The 15,488-nt window shown below is 39.0% G+C and overlaps 1 protein-coding gene across 2 annotated transcripts in view; it reads right to left on the reverse strand.

Annotated features, from left to right (window-relative positions):
- ZBTB20 (zinc finger and BTB domain containing 20) overlaps positions 1 to 3,299 on the reverse strand; it is a 294,745-nt gene extending 291,446 nt beyond the window's left edge. The window contains exon 1 of one of the 2 annotated variants that reach the window (XM_014462714.2): positions 3,218 to 3,299. The gene's annotated coding sequence lies outside the window, so the exon portion shown is untranslated. Of the gene's footprint in view, positions 1 to 2,462; positions 2,552 to 3,217 lie in introns of those variants that run through there. The other variant, XM_014462713.2, reaches the window with a different exon arrangement.
- Positions 3,300 to 15,488: the final 12,189 nt, after the last annotated feature.

A 15,488-nucleotide genomic window follows, 5' to 3' on the forward strand; every position in this document is an offset into this window, starting at 1 on the left:
AAGAATAATTTCTTATTGGGTCAATCATAATTCTGTTATTTAGCAATGTCATTTGTGTCTAATTATGACTGTCTCATTAAATGACTATAACATAGGAAGTACTTATAGCCAATGTGCATGCAAGGAGATATACATTTTAAAACATGCATCTTATGAAATAAAATTAAAAATTTCAGAATGAGCACTAGAATACTGAATTCTGAATAGTATACTATAAAGGTTTAAAGACAGGTTTTGGAAAAAAAATAGGTACTATTAACACAACCATTTAAGCAGAATGAAATACATCATTATCCTGCCTTTCTATTAGAGGTATACTGATCAAATTCTGACTCTTAGACACTAGCTTAGCTATGTGATTCTTCCACAGCCACGTGGAGCTCCAGATCTTGGCAACAATAAGAAAAATCTCTCTGGCAGGTTATCTTTGTTAAATGCCATTTCTTAGATATTTGTGTTTACCTATTCTCTGCTTAACAACACTGACAAAATTTTATATACAAACATAGAATATTTTAAAAATGTCTTCCAAGTGTTAAAAATCCAGCTTGCCTTTAAGGCAGTCCTAATAGACATCCCTAGACTAAACGACATTTCTCTGGGAGTCTGTGCAACCTGAGTATTAACTGAGGAAGACACAACCTCCTGTGTATGTCTTGGCAGTAATGGGCTAAAAGCTACTTACATGTTTTTAGACCGTAACTAAAATTTTATATCATCATTTTCCAATTCAACTTATTTCTTTAGCAAACAAGAAACCTAATGACAAACCCCCAAGAAACATTATATTTACAAATAATATGATCATAACTAATGTGCCTAACCAAAATAGGCAAATTATATACATTAAACTTATAGCACATATTGGTCTTAATAAAACTTGAAGACTGCCTCCTGTCACAGTGACACCTGAGGAGTTTGGTGTGCCTTCTAAACTACAGGAATTGTGACAGGAAGTGGACTCTGTTCCAGAGAGTCACTGACTCTCTGATGAGGCTGCAGCAGGGGGCAGTCTCTGTAGGGAACTCGGTTATATATGAGCACACATGAGTTACATGGTTAAGAATGTGAATCGCCGAGAGTAGCAGACAAAATCCCAAAGCTAAGTACCAATGTAATACGTTGGATGACTCCACCGGCTTGGACAGAGTACACACAATAGACATACACAGCACACATCTGGTTAAATGTAAAATAACTATTGCTAAAGCATTTTCAACTTTTAGGAGGAATCTACTGGCAGTGTGTTAATAGCAAGGAAAGCGAAAACAATTAAATAGCATCTCTTTCCAAATATTTAAGAACATCGAGTAAGTGCCCCTTAGGCTGGGTTGTGGTTCTTGGAAGTCTCAGCCTATGAGAACCATATTGGGGACATCAAAGGCTCCTCCCTCTCTCCAAAGAGCAATTCAGTTCAGATGCTGCCACAGAGCCAAATGCTTTTATGGCCACCATGTTTTTTGTTTGTTTGTTTGTTTCCACTCAATATTTTGGAACATGCCCGATTCTTGAAATTGAAAAGAAGACAAGAAAACACTGTAAGATCTAATGACCCTGGAGGAGCAACGAGACCTGATGGTAGAGGACACACACGTTTCAGCTGAAATTGACTCCAAAAGCAGGTCTGTTGACTCCTCTGTTAGTCTCATACTCGACAGGACGCAACCACCCCCATTCCACTCCTTCAACAACTTCCCAGAGCACATTCAATCAGAGTCTCTTGTATTGAGGACAATACTATATTTGGGTTTAATACTGTGAGGACAGTCATCTAGTTTTCCTATGTCAGGATGATAAATTTCCCTGAAACCAAATAAGGATTCTCATTGCATCCTTCTGTTCGATACCATGAATGCAGAAGAATAAAGAAGAAGGTGTGACAAATAATATTTTCCAAAAGGTTGGGTTGGGGGAGGTTCCCTAACATTGAAAAGCAACCAGTTTTTAGCAAAGAGATCTTTAAAAGAACAGTATTCACAATATTCTTTTGCTAAGCATCCACTTTTCTGTCTTGCTTAGCTGGGTACAGAAGTATTCTGAGCATAATGTAAGTGTTCAGAATAGAGATGCCTGAAATGTTGGCACAGAGAAACTTCAAATGCACGATGAATCCCACTTTCACTTCCCCCTCCTACCACCCCGAATAAGACCAACCTCCCCACTCACTCACCTATCTTCCTCCTCCTACCAGCATGTGTGCTAGGCATGTCAAGGCTGACATCCATGTGGGCAGCATGAAACCTATGCTGCGGGTCCTCCTGGCACACACTCTGCCACTGTGTATAGAGTGGTCTCGGCTGTGCACACTGAAATCTTCGCCATTACGGTGGACTGTTTGGTAGCTTTTTAAAAGAATTGTGTTTCCCCCCCTCTTTTTAAAAACACCGGTTATTTCCTGACTGCCTCAGAGACACCAAGAATAGAATCCTTGACACATCAAATTCTGGAACCTCACCACTCACCAAGACTGTGGTTCCTGATCCAAGGAGTGCCGACTGAGAATCAGCACAGTCTCTTGAGAGTGTCCAGGCCTGGCTGCTAAGCTCCCTGCTCTGATTAGCTTGTCGAGTTCACAGTGTTCCAGAGTGCTGAAGCACAGAAATTAGGGAGGGGAGGTGGAAGGAAAATCACTGGAGCCTCTTACGATCGAACTTCCACTAACTGAGAGGAAATGTCTTATAAATAAACAACAGCAACAGAAACAAAAAAAAACACACACCATCCCGTCCTGCCAGAGGAATGTACATTATTGTCTCCCGACGGAAAACTTTACACCACACCAGAATGCAGCCATGTCTCCTGAAACTACCTCCCTCGAAACAGAAAGAAAAAGGAGAATCAAGGAGAAAAGGAGAACAAAAAAAGGTTTTTTCATCCTCTTGAATTCTGTTGGGAAGTTCGTGTGCGTTCCCAGTAGACAAACTAAACTAAGCAGTTTCAACAGTGTCACTGTTCCAGGATTTCTTGCGGAGGCTGCTTGTTAGCAAAATTTCATTTCTGCCCAGATCATTGCTGTGCCATCCGGACATTTTCAGAAGGGAAGTTCAGGGAGGGGTGGGGGAGGGTTTGACTCTGGAGGAGAGGAAGAAGAGAGGACAAAGGAACACTCCTGGTGAACCCCAATGCCCTAGCCCCAGCCATGAGAAAGCCAGCCCCACCCTCCACCCAACTGCTGCTTGTTGAGGACTTGGTGATGCGGTGTGTTTAATCTACTTACTCTTTCTGCTCGGGAGGCTGAGGTTCCTATATTTCCAGCTCATGCTGGACTGTACCGTAAGCAACAAGTGAAATGAGTTCAGTGATCTCATTCTAGTCCTTCGACTCCTGTCCACATCGCTAAGCGACTGCACAGCTTGGCACAGGCCAGGATGAGTCAGCAGTCTCTGGTCATGAGAGGCCAGGCCTGGAATAGCAGGGGGGTTTAGGTCAGGAGCGAACTGAAGCAGAGGCCGTCTGGACGGCAGTGCTCTCGGCTCTGCAATGTGCGGAGACACTGCAGGTCACAATGAAAGAGCCTCATCAGCTAGTGGGTAAAGACTGTAGGATTGTAGAAAAAGAGAGCAGCAAGGGAAAAATGCAAAACAGCTGCCTACCAAACACAGACAGAACAAATTAGAGTACCACAGTCAGAAAGAGAGGGCACCGGTAGAGTCCAGGAGGAGAAAAGATGCTCATTAAGATTTCTGGAATACCTTTTCTTCCATGTGCTCTGAGCTTGATTTGAGAAATCAGGTGGTTACCTATATACTATCCTAGTATTTTGGTATTTCTTTCTTGATTTGGTAAGTAATGAAACCAACAAATAAAAGAAAAGTGCTGCAGTTAAAGTATCAAAAAGAAGCCTCATACTGCATAAAATAAGTAAGAGCATAATATCTCAAAAAGGTATATTTGGAACAATAGTGTCCTTGAATAGCCTGCAGAACACAGGTCACACATGGTTAAAGAGAAGCACTCCTCAAATAAAGACTGAGTGAGAGTAGAGAAGAGCTGAGAAAAATGAAAGGTATAAGTTCAACGATGAAACACTAAGGAAATATGCTGTGCCCATATTTTGACTCAATGGGGTCAGCACAGACCTCCATCAGGAAGCGATATTTCCCACCACGAGGAGTTCCCAACACCTCTCCTGAGCAATAGTACAGTGATATAGCAAGAGGAGAGGGAAAATAAGGTTCAACATAAGCAATTAATCAGTAACCCAACATTTTGTTTGGGAGGAGGCAACTTGCCTTAGAAGCCAACTGATACAGGAAAGTCTTAGTGTCTGAAACAAGCTTAGAGGAACTGTATCCAGGAGACTGAAGTGGAAACAGAATTAACAGCAAATAGCCGTGATGGCCCCAAAATAAGGAAGAAAGCCATCCCAAGTCAAATGGTGCACAGCAGGAATAGCATGGCAAAGAGAACAAGATCAACAGAGTTGGGAAACACCAGTAAAATATTTCTTTAACATTCTTTGAAAAGGAATAAGAAACTACCATAAATTTCTAATGGCCATCCCTTAGAGATGCATGGTGTAAGAAAACGTAGAGTAAATTTTGTTTAGCACTTTAGAGAGTGTTAAATCATCTTAACACATCTTTAATAAACGTTTAACCTTGGGCTAATGAATTTTCTGGGCTCAGTTTCCTTCTCTTTGAAATGGAACATTATCACACTCATTGAATTATTACAAGGGCTGAATCTATGTTTGGCCGATGCTTGGTCCTTATTACAGCAGTATCAGTCACATGATGAACACTTAATAAATCACTATCATTTTTATTTGACTATCATATCCTCATAAGTGCCCCGTGAACGAATCATTTCCAGTGTTGTCCCACCCAACTGAGTAGAGCCAATATAAAGACTAGTAAAATCAGTTGTGTAACATTCCTCAGAGAATGCTGCTTTCAAAAGCTTATTTCTATTGGTTGAACATACTTAAACACAGAGGATGGTGAAAGTCTATTATGTTACAATCTCGATTTGGGGTATCTATGTTGTCAAAGCAGCTTGGAGCTTACCAGAGTCCTATAACTAGAGGCCTAGAAAAGAAGAGGGATGTTTAGAAGCTTCTCCAAAAGCAACAGGATGAAAGTGCTATTGGCCCTGACCGCATGATGAGGGCTTTTCACCAAAGGGGGAAACAGTCCAGCTGATCATCCCAGCCTAATTGATTAATTGTGGGTCTGACCATCTGGCTGATGAATGCTGACACCCAACAGTGATTGCTGTGTAACACGAATCCGGATGTGCTCTCCCTGATGCCTCCCACAATAATGGCAGCTCTGAACTTGAGCTGAGTGTATTCAGGCCTCTTGGCTCAATCTCTTCATGGAACAGTGACTGTGGCAGGGAATATTTTACTAGACCTGGTCAAGCATGATCTTCTCTGATTTCAGTTACCCCCTCCTTTCCAGATCCACACCTACCCTCTCCTGAACCCTCTCTTGTATATAATCACTTTCCATGCACAGCATTCCATCTGTAGTTTCCATCATACTGTCTGATTCTCTCATTTCCGGTTACTCTATTCAGAAAAATATCTGACTGGTCTAAAAGACTGTATTGCTATTTCACAAGGACTCCTACTGAGACACTCTTATTATATCCACTTTGCCACTGGTTTACTTCAAATGACTGTGCTTCCAAATAAAGAAAATTATTTTACCTAATTCATGAGCCTGATTAAAAGGCCCCCACACATATGGCCCGAGTTCTGCATGAAGTTAATACACTACAAGGGTTAATAGCAGATAGTTCTTACATCTCAAACCTACATCTAACCCTTGATTAGTAGTGTCCCATGAAGAAGATTCTCCCCACAAGTTCTCTGGAGTGAGAAGGTTAAGTGCATGTAAATGACAGGGATCCATAGCAATGCCCCCCACAAACCAATCTACATGGAGCTAACCTGTATGAGAGAGAATTCACTAAGCAAATAAAATCTGAATGCATAGATATAAACTCTGAGGAATTACAACCCAAATATTTTACTATTTTTTTGTGGGAAGTAAACTGACACAAATGTCCTGCACAAGCTTTTCCAACAAGTCACAACAAAGGAGGATCCTCTGTTTCCCCTCTTCTTTCCCCAGACTGATTACCATCTCAAAATTCACCATTCTCCTTGCTCCCCATCTATGCTGAGTTCTTCTGCATTCCAGGCTGGGTCAGTGTTAACTTTCAGTAGAGGATGGCAGTAGCATGCTGAACTGCAGAGTTCCAGACTGGGAGTTGGGAAATGTTTTTGGCCTGACTGTCAGTAAACAACTATGTGTCTAGGGCAAGTCAAGTCCCTTAACTCCCTATGTCTCAGTGTCTTCATTGAAAAATGATAGGGTAGGACTGCATGAACTCCACGGTCTCTGCCAACACAGAGATTCTATGGTTCTATAGCTCATTTCCTTTTTCTCTCTGGCATCAACTACTCAACAACTCTGCTTACAGTCATTTCTCTGCTCTCAGTTCCCGATGGAAAAATATCTCCTTCATTTACTACCCGGTATTTGGTATTTGTAACCTCTCTTTCTTTTTTCGATGCTAGATATTTTGAGTCATAAATATGAACACATCCAGATAGATGCTTTAAATTTGAAGGCGTTTAAGGAGAATAGCTTTCCCATGTAGAACATTTAGTGCAGCTCAGCATGGAGGAAGCCAGCCATCCAAAAGTGGAGCAAAGGGGCCAATTCACAAATGAGAGGAAGCCTTTCATAATAAGAGTCTCTAGACTCTTCAAAAGCTAAATGCTACCAAATTCCAACTACTTTTCTAATCAATCCCAGACACCATCGCAAACACTTAGGACTACAAATTTGAGGGCCAGCACTGGCAGTGATGCAGTTCTTATTTCACCTCCACATGTATTGCCAAGTAGGATTTAGGATGGCATAGTAATAAGAGCCAAGAGGACAATCTGTCATTTATTTTCCTCCAAACTTTTTGAAATTTCCCATTTGAGCTCTGTTTCTCAGTTTTAATTTGGTAACTGCCATTTTTCAGCATTTCTTTTAACAGGTTACTAATAATTTCTGATACAGGATCTCATATTTCATTTTGTGCTGCTATAACTGCTGTTAATATTTCATCTGCCTTCAATTCAGCTCGGAATAAAGGCTGCTGGGTTTTTGATACACTGTTAACACTTTGGTTCTGGGGATTTGATCACCAATGTTCGCCCAATTTGTCTGGATCTTGTTACATGTAAGTAATAGACTGCCTGAATCAGAAATATCTCAGGGTGTGCTATACTAGTACACTCTAGGACTTCTTCGAAGTCTCCTGTCCTGGATCTTTGATGAGAACAACATAATTATTCTGTGTGTGTTTTTTGTTTGTTATTGTTGTTGTTGTTTTTGTTTGCTCAGGCTACTTGCTATCTGCTTCAGTGGTGTTACTCTGGGAGCAGAGTGCAGTGGTTAAGAACCAGGGCTCCCAGGCAGATCTAGGTTCAAATTCTAGTTCAGAAACTTCCTGCAGGTATCACATTAGGCCAGTTCTTTAATCTCCCCAGTCTCTGTTTTCCAATTTTCAAAACAGAAATAATAATAATGTCCACCTCTATTGCTAAAAGAATTCCATAAACCAATGTAAGGTGCTAGGACTTTCTGAGTTATCAATAAATAATGGGTATCATTATTACCTTAGCATTAATAATCTACACATTTGCATTAAAGGGTTATTATTTTGCAACATATTTTAAAGACCAATAAATTACTTTTGAGTGCAGACTTGTTGTTTACTTTATTATAGTTTACATTTTCAAGAACTGTCTGTGACATTAAGTAAAATATTTAAAAATTGGTCCTTAGAAGCATATGTATAATTAAAAATAGCATATAGTATCATATTTTTATTTCACCTTTCAGTCTAGCATTAAATTCTCACAAGTTTTTGTTCATCTAACAGTCAGACCTAGATAAGGCACATGGTACCAATGCTAATCCATTCCATAAAGAGATGGCTTATCATATTTACTTTCCCTTACTCCCAAAGAATATAGATTATTTTAATATTCTTTGATTATGTGCCAGTTGGAGTCCATCAGGAGAAAGAAACCACATAGCAATTTGAATAGGCAAAGTTTAATATAAAGAATTATTAACTATAATAGAGGATTGGAGTGATGAGAGAGTAGCTAGTAAGAAGTGGAGAGAATTCAAATTATATAAGAATAAGCAAATATAAAGAGCATAACTATTTGTAGGGCTGAGATAGAGTGTTCAAGGAAGAGTCCTCTGCACCCCTGGACTGGGATACAGACCTGGTTGGACAAGGCCCAGCCATTGAATGAATGAAAGGCAGAGAAATGGCTGGGAGCTGTTGTGTGGTGGGTGCTGGTGGGAGCTGCTGGCCACCAGGCACTGGAGAAACTACCTGTGCCTCAGCTGCTTGGCACCAAGGCAGCTGTGTGTGTTGGCAGGCACCAGACCCTGGAGAAATCTTGCACACTGCAGGAGCCTGACAAAAGAGTACATGGAACCAGGAGGGGAAAATTTCTTCCTCTCTAATGTCTCTCCGAACCCTCTACTGACAAGGTGCACTCATACCCTGGAGCAAGGAAAAGTATTTAAAGGTCCCAGATACACGTTTGTGGAGTAGGCAAGGAAGGGTAAATCTGAGAGGCAGCACATTGATAACCAGCATAGTTATTATTTGTTCACATACTTTATGAAAAAACTCACTCTGGAGACAAAATCCAGTGTTCTCAATTTATTATACTACTCTTCGCCTTTGATAATAAATTAGCTCTCTGCATAGCCAAATAAATACTGACAGAATCAAAGAAAATAACATTCTATTAAATAAAAGTAGCATTTGTACAATGTTAACCCTAAATACTGCCCACATATTTAAATTGTTTATAACTGAAAAATTAAGAAAAAGATGTACAGAAATACTAAACTATTGACCTAAATTTATGCATCAGTGATCTCAGTCCAGAGTTTCAACTAACTGGGCAATCAGGAGTCACTCTTTTTCAAGAGTGGTAAAAGTGGCCTCAATTATCATTTCCCTTTCTCTCTCCTTTTCTTTTTATTGACTGTAGACCCATATTTGGTGTTCAATGCTTGTCAACTATGGGTTGCTATTTTTCAGAAAAAGAAATGTATTTTGTAGAGAATTTTTCTCATGATTCCTGTCCTATATTGTTCTACCCTCAATGTTAAATAGAGAAGCATCAGTAAAGACCAATGTGGGCATTCCTCAAGGTATATAGTGATCACTTTTAGGACTGGTTTTACTTATAGATGGGGAGGTATGTGCCAAAATACCTCCCCAATTTTTGCCCAATTCCTAATTCCTTTAAGAAGAGAACAGAACCTTTTATCCTAGAATTAGAGGCAGAGTTTTAAAGCACAAGACCTTGACTTTAGAAGAGGCTGTGGTGGTGGTGAGGAGCTAAAAGCAATTGGATGAGAAGAGGTCCTGTGGGGAGAAGACTACCACCAGGCTAAGACCACAAAGCACCCGCCTCACTCACTTTCCATGTCTTCCTATGCCTGGCCATTCGGGTACTATCTGATCTCACTGTTATGGAAGTGTTCTACTTGTATCCTCACAGTTGTGTTTTCTGAAAAGCAGAGGTATTGTCAAGCAGAGCAAGCCTCACTCCGTTGTCTCACAATCATATTGTAGACAAGAGCTGCCTGCTATTGTATTTAGGATTTTCTTTGGTTTGTGTTGTGTTTAAGGACTGAGGATAAACCTTGTGACCCTACATATATTTGATCCCCACCTCCCCAACCAACATAAGCACACTTCCCTCCCCTGCAATTCCCAAGTCCAAAAGGAGATGGTGACAAAGGAGGAAGTCCCTGTGTATTAGGCAGCCGCGTCCTTTGGTTTCAGTTCGCCCTTCTGTTCAGCTGGCTTTTCTGCTCTGACCCACTACACTTACCCTGTCGGCTGCTCTTACCAGCAACATGCCTTTTTAATCAGCCTTCCTGGGGTCTGCATTTGATTACAGCATTTGTGTTCTATTTTGATTCTTTTGTACTGTGCCCTGTGGTGTGAGCTTGAAAGGTGTTATTTATAAAATGAAGTTCTATTGTATTGCCACTTGTATTCAAAGACGACATATAATATTAATGCAGAATGTATTTAATAATATCTTGAATCTATTAAATCAATTTCTTCCTGAGAACACAGAATGGGAGTGAGGCAGTGGGCTGGTAACCAGGTAATGTGATCTAAGCATCACCTGAACTTCCCCGTACAAGCACTCTTGAAAACTGGCACAAGAACCATTCTCTTAACGTCAGGGTTTCCAGAAGGCATAGACTCCCTCTCCTCAGCCAGACCAGTGTGGCGTGCACCTGTTTAAACATTCAATTGTGGAAGGCCAAACATTTTCCTAGGCATCAGATGCAAATTTTCTGACTAAGGAAACCAGGAGATGAAACATGGATCTGACTTTTTTTATTACCTAGGAGGATTTAGGTAAAGAAGGAAAATAGAATCACCTGTTTCCAAGGAGCTGCTCGCGAGGTTTGTAAGAAAGAAAGAAATTCCTTATATTCCTGACTCCTCTCAAAGCAGGCGAAGAAAATCCTAGTGATACCTAGCAAGAGTGCAGGTTTCTTTACAGATGTTGGGCCTATAGTCAAATGTTCATGGACTAGTCTCCAACTTTATGATGGGGGTGTCCCCAACTTCTTTTACTGCTAATTTTAATCCAAACCACAGACTGAAACATTACTGTATCAGAGCTTGCATATCACATCTGTTGTTCCATACATTCCATTCTTCCCCTCCACCTTTTTGTTTCTCCTGTTGATACATCTGAAATCCTCAATAGCTAAGCTGCTGTTTGGAAAGGGAGCAAGGAGGGAGCAAGTGTGGAATGTGGTTTACCAATCCGGCTCTGCAGAACTTGCTAAAAGAATCTGTCACACATAAAGGAAGCTGGCTGGGCAGTCCTGGAGTGAGCTCCTAGATTTTTACCTGTGCTTACTCACTGGCTCATTATATAACTCGAGGAAATTTAGGTCTAGTTTTCTAATCATTAACATGGAAATAACTACATTTATTTTTTCTATATGCATTGAGCTTCTTTAGGGATGAATGAGATTATGGTTCGGGAATGCTCTAAATTTTCTGCACCAAAGGTGGGATACAAAGGCACATTATTAAAATGATAGATCTGCCCCCCTTTTTTTTCGTCCTCTAAATTCAGATATGAAAAACATTAATGAGGGGAATAAATCATATACTCTCATTTATAAGTGACATTCCCAAAAGGAAGAAGCTAATATGTGTTGAGAAATACACATTTCAGTCTTGAATGTATCAAATTATAAGCTATTTGCATAAAAAGATCACATTAATAATCCTTGTACCCTACCATATTGGTTTGCCTTATATAAGTATTTCATTAATATTTGTTGAACTGAATTAAAAAATGAAATCATACAACTTCAGAACTGAAATTAGCTAGAAACCATGTAAGGACAGTTATCTCATTTTGCAGATGATAAAACCGATGCCCAGATAAATTGACTTACTCATCCAAATGCAATATTAATAATGCTACAAGTCTTTAGAGGAGTTGTTAAAGTTCTGCCCTGACCAGTCTGGCTCAGTGGCTAGAGTGTCGGCCTGTGGACTGAAGAGTCCCAGGTTCGATTCGGGTCAAGGGCATGTACCTTGGTTGTGGGCACATCCCCAGTAGGGGTGTGCAGGAGGCAGCTGATCGATGTTTCTCTCTCATGGATGTTTCTAACTCTCTCTCCCTCTCCCTTCCTCTCTGTAAAAAATCAATAAAATATATTTTAAAAAAAGAAAATATATTACTCAATCAAACAAAATCGATGTTCTTTTCTCAAAATAAAAAGTACTCTTCAGTTCAAATAATTTGAAGTATTCTAATCTAACCAGGGAGGTTGAAGCTTAAAGTCACAAGGGAACCTCATTAAGTGGCCATAGCCCATAAGTGTGCTAGAAATGCAGAGTGACTAAAGTTGAACATTTTAACACTGTTTATCCCCCCGTCTATTGGCATATTTTTCAGGTAAAATTAAGGTCATCAAAACAAAAAGTAATGTCAGATACTTGAAATTATATGAGACTCATGGAGGTACAATTCAAAAATACAATTACTTTTATTTATTATTTCAGTCTACTATTAAGCCATATTATAGACTGCATGCCAAATCTAAATTCTAGAGTTCAATAAACAAAATAGGACAAGACACTTTAGCCTTTGTTAAATAAAAAATAAGCAGGCCTAGAGTGAGTAAGGCAATTTCCCTTCAGGAGAAGTTACTTGTGTGGTATTTACAGAAAAAAGTTTGACTCTTGGCTAAGTGGTCTGGTTAAATCAGCACCATAACAATAAAAGCAAGTCAAACTATCCTTTTGACTGACTTGGTTGTTTTATTTTCTGAACAGTATTATAATTTTTCCCCTTTTCTTTATCTTAAATCAGTCAAGATATTTAAATTCTTGACTAAAATGTAAACAATTTGTAGGCAGGGCTTTGTTTTTAATAATCTCCTGAAAACTGTAGTAGAGTGATTGGGATAAAACAGAAACTGAAGAAATGTAAAATTTCAATTATTGTCAAGTAGGACTCTAGGAATCTCCAATGAACTACTTTTCATTTTTCCAAAGCCCCTTTTCACATTGAAAGGTCATGGTGAACAGAACTGGGAGAAAAGGGGAGCAAGTGACAGCAATAGGCTAACTACTTGTAACAGTTGGAGGGCCTGTTTTAGATTTGCTTGTGTATTACCAAGATTTGATTCCAGAAACATAACCAGGCATTCACAGATCAAGTTCCAATTCTGAACTTGGACTTTATTTCTTGCTCTATCTGCTTAGGCATTCCAGGTTCCACTATTTCTGAACCAATATTCAGGAGTGTTCAGACTATATTAATGTTTCCTTTCACCCGGGTATTGCCAAGGAGTCCTAAATCTTACATTTTCTGTTCTATTATCTCCATAATCTGTTAAATCATGTCTAGACTTCTGAGTTGGAATATTATGAATTAATTCACTATGATTCTATAAGCATCTATTATGTGTCTGAGATGCTAGGAAAATAAATAGGAATAAGCCTTACTTCCTGCCCTCAAAGAATTAGGGAATTTATTTACAATGTAGTGGCTACTTTCCATAGATAGCATATATGTTCCTGATTTTAGGCTTCTGCTCTTCCTTAAAGTGCCCTTATTCTTTAATGAATCTAATTATTTTAGTTATCTTATAGTCCAGCTACATGCTACCTCTGCTATAAATCATGTTTTAGTTTTTGTAGTCCACATTAACTTTCCTTTTTTTTTTGACTAGTACAACTGGAATAAACACTACTGCTCACCCAATATCCATTCCCCCAATTCTTCCTAGCTACAGACCCCTGTGTTCAGAGTCACAATGTGCTCAGTCCGGGACGAGTTATGCTATTTCTAAACCAATTATGACAAATCTGTTCCCTGACTTCCTTGCCTCCCTAGCAACCAAGGGTGGCCTTGTGACCCAGTTCTAGTCAGTATGGTCTACGTGGCAATCTGTATGAGAGGCTGGTTTTTGAGAAATTTTTTTTCTTTTTTGATAAAGGTAGAGGTAAAGGCAATCCTTCTCCTTCCCCCTTCCTCCCTCTCTGAAGATGGACACGGTGCTAGGAGTTGCAGCAGCTATTTTGTGATCATAAAGCAACAAGCATGCAAAAAGGCAGACAATTCCAGAGACGTTGGCTCCGATTTTATTACACATCAGTACTTCCTTACCTCTGGACCTCTTGTTACATGAGAAACACAAACCCCTATTTATTTAGGCCACTTAAGTCAGGAACACATTTCTAACCAAGAAATAACTTTTATAATTTGAATTGCCCAAACTGTTCTTCCTAACTGCATGGCATACATTGGCCACATTCTGAGCATTTAATAAATATTAATTTGCTCAGATATACAGTAGACATTCAATATATGTAATAAAATTCTCACTCTGAAAGCAAGGAGGAAATTTGTATTAAGCTAAGAAAAGAGGGTTAAACTAGGTTAAAAAAGAAACATTTGAGTTTATAATAAATTCCATGAAAATAATTTGTTACAACCTGGCATAATTATTAATACAATAAAAACAAACTTTCAGTTTTCAAAAATTAGTACAAATATATTTTAAGAAAGCCCCAAAGGGATAGTTGTTTGAAAGAAGAGATGATATGAACACGATTTTTATTAAATATAAAGAAGACAATGCAATGCAATTCCTGCTCTATATAAATGGAGTGAGGAAACAGCACTTGTTAAATATCACTAGCAACGACATTTTCTCTGTCCCTTAGGCAGCATGACTGTGACTCACCCAAATGCTCCAGACTCCTTAGCATGCTAATTAGCTTCCAAAAATCTTTCACCTGATGTTTGAACCCACTAGTGAGGAAACTATTATAGCATTTGCTTTTGGAGAAAAGACTACATAAGTTGGGACAGAAGCTATTTTCAAGCCTTCCAAATATTACAAGTACAGGGGAACGGCTGAAGAGAGAAATAAGCAGCTCTGGGTCGTTTTAGGTTAGTGACCTTAAATATAAGGTGCGATTTAATCAGAAGCCAGAGTAATCATGGCAGGAAGTGGGGAAAAAGACTCGGAGCTGCCTGGAGTTAGGGAGGACTTTGGTGGCAGCATTCAGCCTGAGCTAACACTGCAGGATTTGGTCAGAGGCTCCACAAACAAAGGGCTGCATTATGTAATGCATCTTGTATTCCTTTGTGAACTATTCCACAACGAATGAAGTTTCATTAGCGCTCCCCCCGCCCCAGTAGACATTTTACCAATTCCAAGCTGTGACTCCTTGTTGTCCAGAAGGGAAGCTTTTTATCTTAAATAAAAGTTTCAATTGCAAGGAAAATAAGTTTTTTTTCTTCTACAAATCAAACCAAATTAATTTGAACTTTATACTCATTGGGAAAATACTTCTTAAGTTAGGCGGACAAAAGTAATCTCATAGGAAGAATTTCCAAATAATTCAGCAATCATTAGCAATAATTTTACACTCTCCCTTAATCTATCATTTTATGGTAGTGTTAGTCTGTTAAGTGTACTATTCATACAGGGTCACCTTTCAATACAGCATTTTATTTGTGAAATTGAAAGTCAGCATGTTCCATGGATGGCACACAGCAATACATTCTCATAAATAGTATCTCTTTTCAAAATAAAACTTATTTTTATGCCTGTTACGAGGATATTCTTAGATTAAGTTACTCCCTATGCTATCAAATTTAGCTTTGGTGTATAAAAAATATATTTTTAGCAGTTTAATTCTTTCATCGATTACTAACTTAAGAGACTTCCATTATATAATATTATTTTGATCAACTGTAAAAATAATTTAAGTGCTGAAATGGATTTTTTTTCCTTCTGACATGTCAAATGCTAGTTTAGTATTTGTCACGTAGACCCCTATGAAAGTGACTAAGGTTTACTGGGGAATACTGCACAGGACATGTCTTTTGGTCTGAGAATCTGGGTTGTGCATAATCAACGTTT

Source organism: Myotis lucifugus, unplaced genomic scaffold (assembly GCF_000147115.1).
Source record: "Myotis lucifugus unplaced genomic scaffold, Myoluc2.0 scaffold_188, whole genome shotgun sequence".
In the NCBI taxonomy this organism is placed as follows: domain Eukaryota; kingdom Metazoa; phylum Chordata; class Mammalia; order Chiroptera; family Vespertilionidae; genus Myotis; species Myotis lucifugus.